Genomic DNA, 14,423 nt, shown 5'->3' with positions numbered 1-14,423 from the left:
TGTTCCATATTGAGAGTTTACATGAAGTTGGATAGGAATTTAAAAAATAGATAAAGATTTAGGACTTTTTGTTTGGTGTAAATATCTATTGGATTGACTGTTTACATATTGAATTTGAAAATAGAATCTCACCCATTTCTCTTTATTTATTGAAATCTGCCTTGCTTCCAATACATGGAAATGGAAGATAATAATTTGGCCCATTTCAACGACCGATTTGTGGGATGGTAAGTATACGTGGCTGGATCGTGATTGTTGAACAAATTCAAGGATATAATTAATGACCTAAATATTTTTAAAAATGAAAAACATGTGTCTTACCCAAGAAAAATGATGGTTATATTTTCCTGCATGAAATTTGGATCCAGTCCAGGCTGGCGAATTAAAATAAATGTAGACGGTGTCAACCGCCGTTTATTTATGCCGATTGATCTCCAAGAATGGAGGAGAAACAAAGACGAGTGGAGGTTTCTATCCAAAAAGAAGAGAGAGTGCAGGTAACGAGGAACTGGTGCAGAAGAAAGAGAGATTCACAAACTTCGCGATAACTTCCACTAAGAGCCAACCGTTGGTACGCTGGTGATTTCTCGATTCCCGTGCTTGCCATTTTAGCTCTGAGTGCATATTAGCATGTGCGACAGCTCTAGTTTGGGTGTTCTTTTAGTTCGATAAAGCATGCCTGCTAACTTCCCAAGATATCCATAATTTGTCGGTTTGAGTATGTCTACTAGTAAACCATAGTGTGCATTCATAGATATGCTGAATTCCACTTCATGTCCCAGAGGGTATACCTTAGGCATAATGTTACAAGTCTAGATGCGGTCAGGTCATTGGGTTACAAGTCTAGATGCCAACTCAATCAGTCAGATTGCATGAATATTAAAATATTTAAAACCTTCTAAAAATATCAAAATAGATATATGACTAGTGGTAAATTATCTAAATTACAATAACTCAAATATTTTTTCAACAATATTCATATTTTTTGACTAAAAAGTCACATGATATCTCAAGCTCTAAATAATATAATTATCATATCTTAATATGTAAATAATAACTACAAAGCTAGTGAATAGTGTAATTAGTATCAGTTTTTTTCAGGATGCATAATCATAACGATCATAAAAAGAAAAAGTATGGAAGATTAGAGATATGCATATCATATTTCAATAATGCATCATATATATATATGGATCTATATTCTACATATTTTTTTAGTCATGGCAAAAATATAACATAGTATTATTTATTACTATAATAATTTGTGAGGTTATTATAAAATCACTAGTAAAATGAATATTTAGTTATCATATATCAAACTTTTTTTGATTAAATGAGGGAGGAGGAAGTTAGAAGAGAGAGATGGAATCAAAAGAGGTGAGGGGGAGGTGGAAGATGTGGCTCATATTGTTGGCTTCTAGCAATTGAGGCTAGCCACCCATACCCAGAAGAGAGTGGTGGGAGAAGGAAGAGTGGGAGGCAAAAAGAGGAGCATAGCAAGGAAGCCAGGGATGCATCTATGACCGGCTACTTAGCAGGAGGGAGAAAAGGGAGAGAAACATGTTGAGAAAGAGAAGAGGAAGTGGTGTAGATATGAAAAAAGTAGACTTTAAAACAAAATTAGAAGCAAAAATATAACTAGAAGCAAGAAAGATCAAATTGGAAGCAAAATTATGAAGAAAAGAACCAAAGAAAATAGAATTAGAAATCTAAACGCACAAGGATAACTAAAGGACTAACACCTTCCATTGCTAGCAGCCTTGCATCTCTAGATAAAACTTGGAAAGAACCTCAGTTTCTCTTCAAAGCTACCTTTCAAAACCATGATCTTGCTCCACGGGCTCTCAAACATTCTCTTAGTAAAGAAAATTAAGAAGAATCTTAAGAAAGAAGATAATTTCTATAATAGAACTGAGTAAATAAAGTGATGTACTTACTGAATTGTACAATCGCAAGAGACCATTGCTTTGAAATTACTACCAGAGTTGGAGATATCCATCTTATTTGTACAAAATATAAGTAGTCTTCTAACTTTAGGGTATGACTATCTACTGTAATTTCGATTCAATAGATTTTGGGATCAGACGTTTGTAATAACAATGATACCTTGAATTTTGTCCTTGATAGGAATCACATTGACTTATTGTGCTTTGTCAATAGTTAGGATATTGTTCTAACAAGCGGCCCATTTTTGGCATTTTGTCCATATCGGAATAGATACATGGTAGACGCAAGACATGCATGGTAACTGGCATAGTTTTAATTGAATTATTTTTAGATTATATTGTTATTTATTTTAAATATAACAAAATGTATTCAAAAGGATACTCTAATATGTCATGAAATTGGTTGCTATGGGTTTGAAAATGATAATTTTACTTGCATGTCAATAACATTATTTAATCACATGCTAGAAAATTTTCAAGGGATCAATCGACTAACTCAAGATCCAGGCCATTTTTTTGGAAGAAAGGTGCCTTCAATTGTGAAGTTGCCTGCTAAAGATGCCCCACGAGGAATTGGTCAACATATCTAATTAAATTCCAGTGTCAGTAGCCATCAACAATATATACAAGCGAATGTTTGTCCAATATGAAATTTTCTTAAAAAGTTAAGCCATCTTGCAAGCTATAAATTATGTTTGTGTATAATATACAATGCAATATTTTTGTAAATGTGCAATTTTTTATTCCCCATTTTCATTCTATATGATATGAACTATTTATAACTTGATTTGCATGACAGTAGGATGCATGTTGTTCATCTAATGAACAGATTCACATATATCTTAGGTAAAGTTGCAAATGATCATTTTTCCTCTGGCCATACTTTATAAGCTTATGGCAATGATATTTCTTGCCTGACATAGTCTATGCAGGCATACAAGGCAAATGTTCATGTTCCAAATCATATTAGTCCATCAACTATTCATTTCAAATCTCTAACAGAAAACCTTTGCTTCTAAGACAAGCCAAGTTTTTATTGTTCAAACCCTTGAACGCATATAAATCGACAAGAGTTTGCAAATCAAGATTACCATACAAACTTCAGCATCGTTCAACCAAATGAAACTTGGATTTCTTTCTCTTCCACTCTTCAACATGCTTGAAGTTTCTTTGAACAATTAATAATTTTCCATTCCCTATATCAATGATGTGCAACATCCAACGTCTGACCCAATAGCTTACCTCTAGAACGAGGAGGACATAACCTACGTTAAAGTTTCGTGTCGTGACTGAGAGCGAAACCACATGCAACGTATACGGTTTGCATCAATTTCTAATAGAGCCCTATAGTTGGCCAAGTTTGTCAACTACCAACGTCTAACATGCTCAAACTCATTCTGCATTTGCACAATATTTGTACCAAGGCCCATGTGCAAGTGTGCTATGTATCATGCATAAATCAAATAACGAAAGTATCCATGATATTAGAAATTGTCAATATTATTATAATACTTGTCTTTACTAGCTACTGCTATGATATCCAAGCATCATACTTCAATATTATTTTGTGCTGTTCTAGTTTGCATATCATGCCATGATTCCAGTGCCAATTTTCCCCTGGGACTTGGCCAATTCTTCATACTCGATGTTCCAATGAATTTTCATAAATAACTACGCATAAGCTTGATGTATTGTAATAATAACCAAGAAAAATAATATTATGTTAATTATATGACTCCCGTAGCATTTATATAATACTATATTGTATTAAGTTATGTCATATTTTACACTAATTTGCATTATTGCAGTGTATAATATGCATATTTTACTATCCTACTATATAGTATGATTTATAGTAATTAATATCATAAAACCATATATATTATACTAAAAAATGTATTAACAACCAGGGCATGATGAAATAATATGACATTTTATACTGATAACCCAATATTTTATATAACATTATCCCGAACTATCTTATATATTGCAATATTTTAATCAGTATAGTTTATAACATTTTGATACACAACAAAAATATACCATATATGTAATATTAAAAAATAATAATATAATAAATTAAATTATAAATTTTGATGATATTGTTATAAGAATATTTCATTCCTCATAAAAATATCCAAACACATTTTTTATCCAAAGAACAAAGGACAGTGGGGATTACCGGGGCAAACTTGTCTAATTTTTTAAAAATTCATCTTTTTTATCCACATATTCACAAAGTGCCGTCCAAACATCAATTCTTATCCCCATCAATATCCAAACACAAAATAAGTACAATCATTACTTGGTAAAATACCATTTTTTATCCAAAAAGAAAACAAGGTTTATACTTGTTTATGCCGGTATAAATTAATGCCTCGTTTGTAACTTTCCCTCATCCTAGAGCACCCAAACCATGCCCCGGAAACCTTTCGTTGCGATCCCTCCTCTTTATGCTAGTTATGAGGTGCTCTATGCTCCTTGTTTTTCATCCAGTTGCTCAGGTCTTCTGTCCTCAAGGTATTTTTTTTTGCTTTAAGCACATGAAAATGATTTTCCTTGTTTCCAAGCAACCCATTTCACCATTCCAAGCAACCAGTGGTTCCATCATTATCTTTTATTAATTCAGGTATCTCCAGTTTAACTAATGTATATGCTCAACTCATTCTCTACATATATCACATGGTTCCAGGACCAAGCTCTCTACATCTTTTAGATGTAAGCAGTAAGCGTTGATTGTGTGTGTGCGTGTGTGGAATGCTTATAAGGACTGCATCTATTGCAGAAAAAAAAAATGCAGGTTCTTGGATTTGTCATGTAGGAATAGATCTAAATAATTATGGATTTTGTTTAAAAGTTTTAAAATTCAAAGAATCATTATTTTCTAAAAAAAATTATAAAATTGTCCTAGGGACCATTTGGTATTGTTTTCTGTCTTCAAAAATCCAAAATGAAAAATGAGCTAGACTGAACATGTATTTCACTTTCTGAAATTATTTATAAAATCTGTAAAAAGCTTTTGAAGAAAATAATTATTTCCTCAAAAAAAATGAAATAAATGCAATGAATAATAGAAGTTTTATGCAAATGCATGCAATTTTCAACATCAATCTCTATGCAGTATTTCACTAATTTGCCAAGACAAAAAAAAAATGTACAATATGAAACTGGTCCTTACCTATTTCCTTAATTCCAAAGTTTTAGATTTTAAAGTAAATTTTGTTAGGCTATGTTCTGCTGTCAAAAAGAAAAATTCAAAAATGCAAAACTTTAATTTAAAAAAATTTAAAAAACCATGAAATTGAAAATTATAATTTGCTCCAATAGAGTTTTTTTAGATCTGCGATTTAAGATATGTTGTTAAATTTCATTATACAACTAAACGCCAGTTGTTTAAAATCATAATTTTTAATTTCAAAAAATACGAAGCATGATGGAATTTTTGGTAGGTACATCCAGATGCACCCAGGAAATGCTCTCCTACCAAAGCATGTTGTGTTTGAGCAAACATTTCTACTGGATTCCTCCAGTTATATCAACTTTTTACGAGGTAAAATGAATTTGAAAATGAAATTTCAGGTTGTAAGAATTATCAGGTTGTGAGATGGAGAAAATACCCCGCCATCACACATCGCATGCAGGCCATGGTCGGATTCAGAGTGCCCCCATGGAGTTGACAACTGTTCGAGAGATACAACCATCGACAACAATTACAGCAGCATCAGCCTCCCATTTCATCAAACAAAAATCTTCCACCTCCGACGCTAGTGAGGATGAAATCTCTAATGACAGTGAGGTGGAGACCTTATGGATCAACAAGGTGACGAAGTATGTGAATGAGGTACATCCCAAGAACCAATGTCTTCACTCATGCACCATCTTCAGGGTCCCCGAGCACATCCGGTGTTGCGACACGCAGGCCTATAAGCCAGTAGTCGTCTCCATTGGTTGCTACCACCATGAACCATCCCAAAAATCTGCCATGCAAGAATTCAGGTGGAGGTGCGTACGGTACCTTCTTTCACGCCACAGACGCCCAGAGCGCTCAAGGCAGCTATTGTATGATTGCTTGTTGAAGTTGAAAGCCTCGGACGCTGACGTTCGGAAATGCTACTCGGAGGACTTCCCTGAACTGAAAGCCTACGACATGGCGGAACTGATGCTACTTGATGGGTGCTTCATCATCCATCTCTTGCTAAAGCATGCAAAGAGGGAGAAAGATGAGGAGATGAGAAGGGAAGTGGCGCTGAGCGTGAACGAGGAGAGAAATGAAGAAAGGCAGATGATGGCTGGGAATGAGAACAAGGAAGAGGAACAGGGAAGTGGTCTTGGCAGTTGAAAAGGGGTGAGAAGAGCGCAGAGCAATAGGAAAGAGAAGAGGAAAGAGTATGAGCGGCAGAAATACGATAATGAGTTGCCAGCTCTGGAATTACAAATGGACAAAGAAGTAGAGGAAATCGAGGGCCCATTTGTAGCAGGGTTGTTCACAGATCATCTCGTACTATATGACCTGCTAAAATATGAGAACCAAATCCCTTTCTTCGTCATCGAAATCCTGTTTGATATACTCAAAACTCCAGACGACCAAGACATCGACCTTCCAAGTTGTGCACTCCAACTCTTTCGCGACATCCATCCCAACAAATCGAAATCGTTCCACATACCGTTCACGGCTCGGATCCGGAAGATCCATCATCTTCGCCATCTGCCATTCATCTCGCATCCATCCACCACAAGAAAAAGCACAGGATACAACTAGATGCGAGTGGATTCCTTATGCAACAAAGCTAAGTCAGGCTATTATCAAGTTTGGGAAGAAGAAGCAGGAAGAACCGAATACAGCTGTTTATGAGTGGATTCCTAGTGCAACAGAGCTCAGACGGGCAGGCGTCAAGTTCAAGAAGAAGAAGAATGAAACCAACTTCTTGGACATAACGTTTCAAGACGGACGGATGGAGATACGCACCACCATTGCGGGTCACCGACCACACCTGCTCCCTCTTCCGCAACCTGATAGCTTTCGAGCAATGTTATAAGGATGCCAAGGCCTACGTCACAACCTATGCAGTCTTCATGGACTGTATAATCGATGAGGCCAAGGATGCACAGTTGCTCCACTTGAGAGGTATTCTGGAAAACAGGCTGAGCACCGACAAGGCCCTTGCAGGTCTCTTCAATAAGTTGTGCAATCAAATACATCATTCTTCTGATAAGAACTACCTTGCTGATTTATTTGCGAAGGTGCACAGTTATTATAACTCCAACTTTCATAAATGGAGGGCCGTATTTTATGCGGAGATATTTTAGCGGTCCATGGACTATTATTTCGGTGATAGCGGCGGTCTTGCTCCTCCTGCTGACCATCGAGCAATCAGTTCTCGCTGGTTTTTCCTATTTGCACCCTTTACAGGGGTCATAAAGATTTATTTCAGCTATTTCTTTGCCTCAGTGTGAAATAAATTGGAGTGTGTGGCTTTGATTAAGGATGGCAGGTCCTTATTTGTGTATTAGATATTCGAACTTTTGTGGTTGTCAATTTGTGTGAAATAATATGGAATGTGTGGCTTTTGGCAAGGATGATAGGTCCTTATTTATGTATTAGATATATGAACTTTTGTGGTTGTCAATTTGATGTTTCAAGCTATCGACATTAATATTCAATTTCTAGTCCAAATTATTCTGGGTTCAGTTTTGTGTTTGAAACTCTCCCATGTACGCTAATTGGATTTCTCCAACAAAATAGATCGTTCTGATTTTGAAATTAATTTAAGTGCATTTGTTTCACTATAAAGACACCCATCAATAGTTATATTACCTTTTTCGGTGATCGGTTAAATTACTTATTTAATAGATATCATGTTCAAGGTATTTGCATTTATGATTGTTTTCTAACTTGCATCTAGCAAGCTTTCATATACGGCATGACAAACGACGTGGGAAACAACTCATAAAATAGCGATGCATGGAATCTCTGCAATTGAAACATGAAAAAAGTAGATAATTGTCTAATTGATCTAAATCATAGTTGATCATGAGACAATATCGATAAGAAGATGACGGTTAGAGGCTATTGTTTGGTGCAATGATAAAAATTTTAGATTGACAAGTGTGATACCACAGAATCAAGTCATATGGCAGCTACTTTGTGCAAAAAATACCAAAGAGTCAATTTGTACCCTCAAAAGATCCTAGATTACTAGGGACGTATAACTAGGTAATGGAGGGGGGAAATATCACAATCTACATACTGATCAGGGACTTGGTTAGAACATAATTCAGATCTACTATTTGGTAGAAATAAAGAATTTAGACACGGTAAATTTTGCTTGGTGTTGCCTTGCATGGACTTGGGCATCTAGCTGTTGCACGAATGGGTTTAAACTAAATCAGTATTGGGCTTTTTTATTCCCTTCAACTTATTGTTATATAGTTGGCCATACAAGAAAAACTCAATTTTTGTTGCTTAACACTTGTGTCAATTACACATGCTTAATATAGTTGCCATCCTTGATCTTTTCCTCCCAGCACCAACTTGCAATATTTAAATACTCTATTTGAACACATGGATCGCACATGTCAATAAATTTCTACAATTAATTATAAAATACTAGAATCTTGCATGCACGGTTCACATGCTTCCTTTATTTTTCTTACTTGATAGGGCCGGGTGAGGGTAGGATGAGGCAGGTTTTGTTTTTTCTTTTTCCTTTTTTGTCACTCTTATCACATCATATGAGTCCCGGGGTCCGCAAAAGGGATCCAACAGTGACCTGCTGGCAACTTTTGAACCCGGGGAAGCAGCGGTGAGTAGGAGTGTCCTAAAAGGTTGAAATCATTAAATTGAATCAGATCAGATAAATTTTATCAATATAATCTAATTTAAAAATTAAAATAATTTGATTTAATTTATAATTTTTATATAAAATAATTTAACAATCTGATGTAATTTTGTAAAAATATTAAATCAGATCAAACTGTATATCGTAATATGTATGTGTATATATATTAATATATAAAGCTTAGAATAGAGCTTAGTTTTTGATGGGCTCTTTTATCATTAAAAGCTTATTTCATTATCGTTATCTTTTTTTCTTTCCTTAAGTTTGGACCAAAAAATTCTACTTTTTCTTCATTATAAAAAATTTACATAGTGCAGCACTTCCAATTTCTATTTAGAGAATTTTTGATCTCAAAAATTTTATTGCTTTCTTTTTTTTTTTGATAAGAAATGCTTTTTTTTAGTAATAATAAATTCACTTTATATTTTGAAGCATTGCATAATCTGAATTCTCTAAAACTTATAGGCATTTTTGTTTGATTGTGCATTTGCAGATTTCAAATAATATTACGTAATTCATGAATATACTTACGTAACAGCAATGAGACTTAAAAATATAATCTTTACTTTAATAGCTTCAGAAACTAAAGCTATACATTGGTTCAAAAATTATCCTATTAATTTTAGTCTTTATTTGACTAAAATATATATTTTTTGTCATAATTTTTCATCTTTCATGTTGTAATATATCAAATCATTAATCTAACTGGATCAAATATAATTCATTGGTCTGGTCTGGTTTGAGTAACAAAATAGTTTGCTTTACTTTATAAAATTAGTAAATTATAATTTATTAATTTGATTTAAGAATATCTCTGCACTAAACAAAACCAAATTATTTACACCCGTGGTGGTGAAGGGGAATAAGGTGGGAGCAGTTGTTTTGTAGGCCGGGTCTTCCGGCTCAATTGGTGGAGCTCCCATTGCAGATGTGGCAGAGGGGGCTTGTTAGTCCATCGACATGGCCAAAGTCATGCACCAGCAATGGTGAGGCTTTCCGGTGGAAGAAGATGAGAAGCAGGAGGGCCCAATTATGCTGCCTTCAAATAAGCCAGCAACCCAGGCAATTGGGAAAAGAAAAATTTTTTGTGCACCGCAGGCGGTGCAGAACTGCATGCACTGCGAGCAGTGATTGGTTCATATGCAGGGTCAAGATGCAATGTATGAAATTTTTTTTTTTTCATTGATCTCATATGGGAATCAATCATCGTGGATGGTGCGTGCGGTCTGCACCGGCTGTGGTGCATAAAAAATTTTTGAAGAGAAAATCGTGATTGAGGACGTGGGCTTACCTTGGGTGGGCCAGGACCCAAAGCCTGGTGGAGAGCCTTCTTTGGTGGACTTCCTGATCCAACAAGTTGCTGGTCTGGGTTGAAACCACACGTCGGTTGCCTGCAGGGTCAGGTCAAAACTTAAGGGGCTGCGGAAGTCTATGTAGGATGGGAGTTCAACTGGAGCATGAGTGGGTAGATGGCGAGGGCCAGAGGTTGGAGAGAGACTTGGCCAAACATCCTTAACCATGAAGCTATTGATTTGGAATACAACATGGACTACAACGTGGACGGGCAAATCATCCTCTTTATCCGCCAATAGAAGTGTCACACCCCCGACCCGAATTTGAATCGAGGGTCATGGCAACCGCCGCATACTTATAGAATACTTTTCCCATAAGCATGCAAGACATCTCAATATGATATCTTCACACAAAGTTAAATTTTTTTTTTAATATTTAATAATCAAACCTTAGTTCAAATAACAAATCAAAACTCAGTGTTCAAAAGAAAATAACTGTCTGACAAAGTCAACACTAAAAAAAAATAAAAGTCTTGAATCAATTCTGAGAAAATCCTAAATCAATAAGCTAACTCCATCTCTAATCGCTCTCCCAGCCGAAATCCCGCAGCAAGCTAATTTTCTGGATCTGTAAGAAAAATATAAAACTCATCATGAGTTAAACAGCCCAGTAAGCAGTGTATACCTTTAACTGAATAAATCAGACAAATAATACAATACATATCGATTTACTGATATAACAAAATCAATATGTAATTTCATGAAATCATAATCATACTATCAATCATATATAAAAATCAATTTATCATAATCTCAAATTATACTTTTCATCTTAAATTCATCAATTTCTTAAGTTCTTCTTACCAACCATGACTATGACCACATTATCCCTGTGGCAAGGTCATAATACCGCGTATCTGCTTGCGGTGGGCTGCGAATCATTTGGCAGCCAAGTCCTTTGGAACCGCTGGTCTCGCTGGCAGTTTGTCGCTGGTCTCTCTGGCGACATGTCGCTGGTCTCGCTGGCGACATAAATCCTCAGGACAGTCAATTGCCAACGTATATGCCCCCATTGGCAGGGTCCTCAACACAGTCAGGTTGTCAAATTCATATTGTCTTCCAATTCATATATTATTTTCAAAAATAATATAAATAAATGATATTCGAATCAAATCAATCATATCATTCTTTGAGATCATATATCATCATAATAATTGTTTAACAAATAACTTCAATCATAAATAATTTTCTACAATTAACTTTAATCATAAATAATTTCAACAATTATTTCAATAAATAATTCCAATCACAAGCATGCATAAATTTATTTAATTCAAAATTTTATAATTTACCAGATAAATTTAATAAAAGTAAACACTACTTACCTCAAAAGAAAATCCAATTAGAAATTTTAGGAATCTCGAAAATCCTTCTCTGAACCTGATACGTCAAATATCATATCTTTTAATCAAAATTTCATCGAATTAAAAAAAATAACTAAATTTGTTAAAATCTAATGTCCCCACGAGGATCAACTTGACAACAGCATCCAGAATTTTCAGACTAACCCATGGATACCCTAATTATATTTATTTATTTTTTTTATTTTATTATTATTATTATTATTATTTTTTAATTAATTCCATAAATCCTAAAAATCTAAAAGAGAGAGAGAGAGCAGAGAGAGAAAGTTTCTCTCTCTCCTTTCTTTTTTTTTTCTTCTTCTTTTTTTTTCTTCTTTTTCTTCTTCTTCTTCTTCTTCTCGGCTCTTTCCACACCGAAACAGGGGACCGGCATCCCCTCCTTTTGCCGAGCCCTTCAGGCAGTGGCCGCCGCGGCGGAGGCCGACGGCAGAGGGAGGCTGCTCCCCCGGTTACGGAGGAGCATGGCCGGCGGTCGATTGCGATCGCCGGCGTCGGAAATTCCAAGGAAAAAGAGGCCCAAAATAGGGGTCTCTTTCCGGACCAAAAATCGGCGACACTCGTCGCCGGCCGTCACGCTCAAGGGTATGGGAGGAAAGGGAAGGAAGAGAGGAAGGGAAGGAAGACTTACCTCGGCCTCCAGTGACCCCACCGACGAGCAATCACGGCGAGAAACCAAACGGTGTCCGCAGCTTCGATCGGGAAAAACAGGGAGAAAGAGAGAGGGAGGAGGCCTATGTTCAGTTTCTAAAGAGAGGGGAGGTCTTCTTATAGAGGGTCCTAGGACTTCGAGAGGTCCTAGGACTCCCAATTTGCTTGGGTCTCGCCGGAGAAGAAGACTCCTATCGGGAGTCTTCTTCCCGATTTTTCTCTCTGTTTTTTTTTTTTTTTTTTTGTGGGCTTGGGTCTTGATGTTATGGGCTATGACATTCTTCACCCCTAAAAAGAAATTTCATCCTCAAAATTTTTCATATCTGTAGTCTCGAAGAGCTGGGGATATTTTTGCTTCATTTCTTCCTCAAGCTCCTAAGTAGCTTCTCTTTTTGAATGTTGACTCCACTGTACCTTGACATAAGGAATGTTGCGACGTCTCAGCATCTGTTCTTTACGGTCCACGATCCGTATCGGATATTCTTCATATGTTAGATCTTTTTTGGCTTGCACTGGTTCAAGTTCCACGATGTGACTTGGGTCTGCTAAATATTTCTTTAACATAGAAACATGAAAAATATTATGTACTCCTGCAAGTGAAGGGGGTAAGGCAAGTCGATAAGCCACCTCACCAATCCTTTCCAAAATCTCAAACGGACCCACATATCTAGGATTCAATTTGCCATGAATGCCAAATCTTGAGATTCCTTTTGAAGGAGATACTTTGAGAAATACGTGGTCACCAACTTGAAATTCTAATTTTCGTCTCCTGTTGTCTGCATAACTTTTCTGTCTGCTTTGTGCTGCCCGAAGTCGTTCTTTAATTAATTGAATCTTCTCGACTGCTTGTTGAACAAGTTCGGGACCCAATATTCTTCGCTCACCAACATCATCCCAGTGAATCGGTGATCGACATCTTCTACCATATAAAGCTTCATAAGGTGCCATACCAATGCTAGCCTGATAACTGTTATTGTAAGTGAACTCAATCAAAGGTAGATGCTCATCCCATGTACTTTTCATATCCAAAATACAGGTTCTCAACATATCTTCTAAGATCTGAATAGTTCTCTCTAACTGACCATCAGTCTGTGGATGAAAAGCTATACTGAAGTTCAATTTTGTTCCTAATACCTTGTGTAAGCTCTTCCAAAATTGTGACACAAATCTGGTATCTCGATCCGATACGATGGTCACTGGAATTCCATGTAGCCTTACAATTTCTTTCATATACAACTTTGCTAGTCTTTCCAAAGTAAATCCAACTCTAATTGGTAGAAAATATGCAGACTTTGTCAATCGGTCCATAATCACCCAGGCTACATCATGTTTACTTGGAGTCTTAGGTAGTCCAGTTACAAAATCCATAGTGATATGTTCTCACTTCCATACTGGAATATCAAGAGGTTGAAGTAGTCCCGTAGGTCTCTGATGTTCAGCTTTAACTTGTTGACACACCAAACATTGAGCCACGAATTGAGCGATCTCTCTCTTCATATTATTCCATCAATATATTTCTTTAAGTCTCTATACATCTTAGTACCTCCCGGGTGAACTGTATAACCGGTCTGATGTACCTCCTGAAGTATTTTATGCTTGAGTGTTGAATCATTGGGTACGCAAATCTTATTTTTGAACATCAACGAACCGTCTTCATGTATCTTGAATTCAGATTGAACACCAGCTTCCACTGAATTTCTTATTTTCATTAGTTGTGGATCATCATTCTGGGCAACTAAAATTCTTTCAATGAGTGTTGGCTGAGCCCTCATGTTGGCTAACCGTATTGTTGAGTCATATATTCGGATGTCTAATTCTAGTTTTCTTATTTCCTCCAATAATTGGCTTTGATGTGTAATTAAAACTGCCAAATTTTTCACAGATTTTCTACTAAGGGCATCAGCAACAACATTAGCTTTTTTCGGATGATAATGGATTGTTAAATCATAATCCTTCAACAGTTCTAACCACCTTCTCTGTCTCATGTTTAATTCTTTCTGCGTAAAAATGTACTTCAAACTCTTATGATCAGTAAACACTTCACACTGCGCACCGTATAAGTGATGTCTCCAAATTTTTAAGGCAAAAATCACTGCAGCTAATTCCAAATCATGTGTCAGATAATTCAGTTCATATGGTTTCAATTGTCTTGAGGCATAGGCCACTACCTTGTCATATTGCATCAATACACAGTCGAGTCCCTTTTTAGATGCATCACTATATATTGTGAATCCTTCATCTCCTGTTGGTATAGTAAGGATAGGGGCTGAAACT

At 36.1% G+C, this 14,423-nt stretch overlaps 1 pseudogene; it reads left to right on the top strand.

Annotated features, from left to right (window-relative positions):
- The first annotated feature begins 6,381 nt into the window (after positions 1-6,381).
- LOC140855656 (UPF0481 protein At3g47200-like) lies at positions 6,382-7,365 on the top strand (annotated as a pseudogene).
- Positions 7,366-14,423: the final 7,058 nt, after the last annotated feature.

Source organism: Elaeis guineensis, chromosome 1, assembly GCF_000442705.2.
Source record: "Elaeis guineensis isolate ETL-2024a chromosome 1, EG11, whole genome shotgun sequence".
Taxonomy (NCBI): Eukaryota; Viridiplantae; Streptophyta; class Magnoliopsida; order Arecales; family Arecaceae; genus Elaeis; species Elaeis guineensis.
The sequence above is the reverse complement of the archived record's forward strand: the minus strand, read 5'-3'. Positions and strand labels throughout refer to the sequence as shown.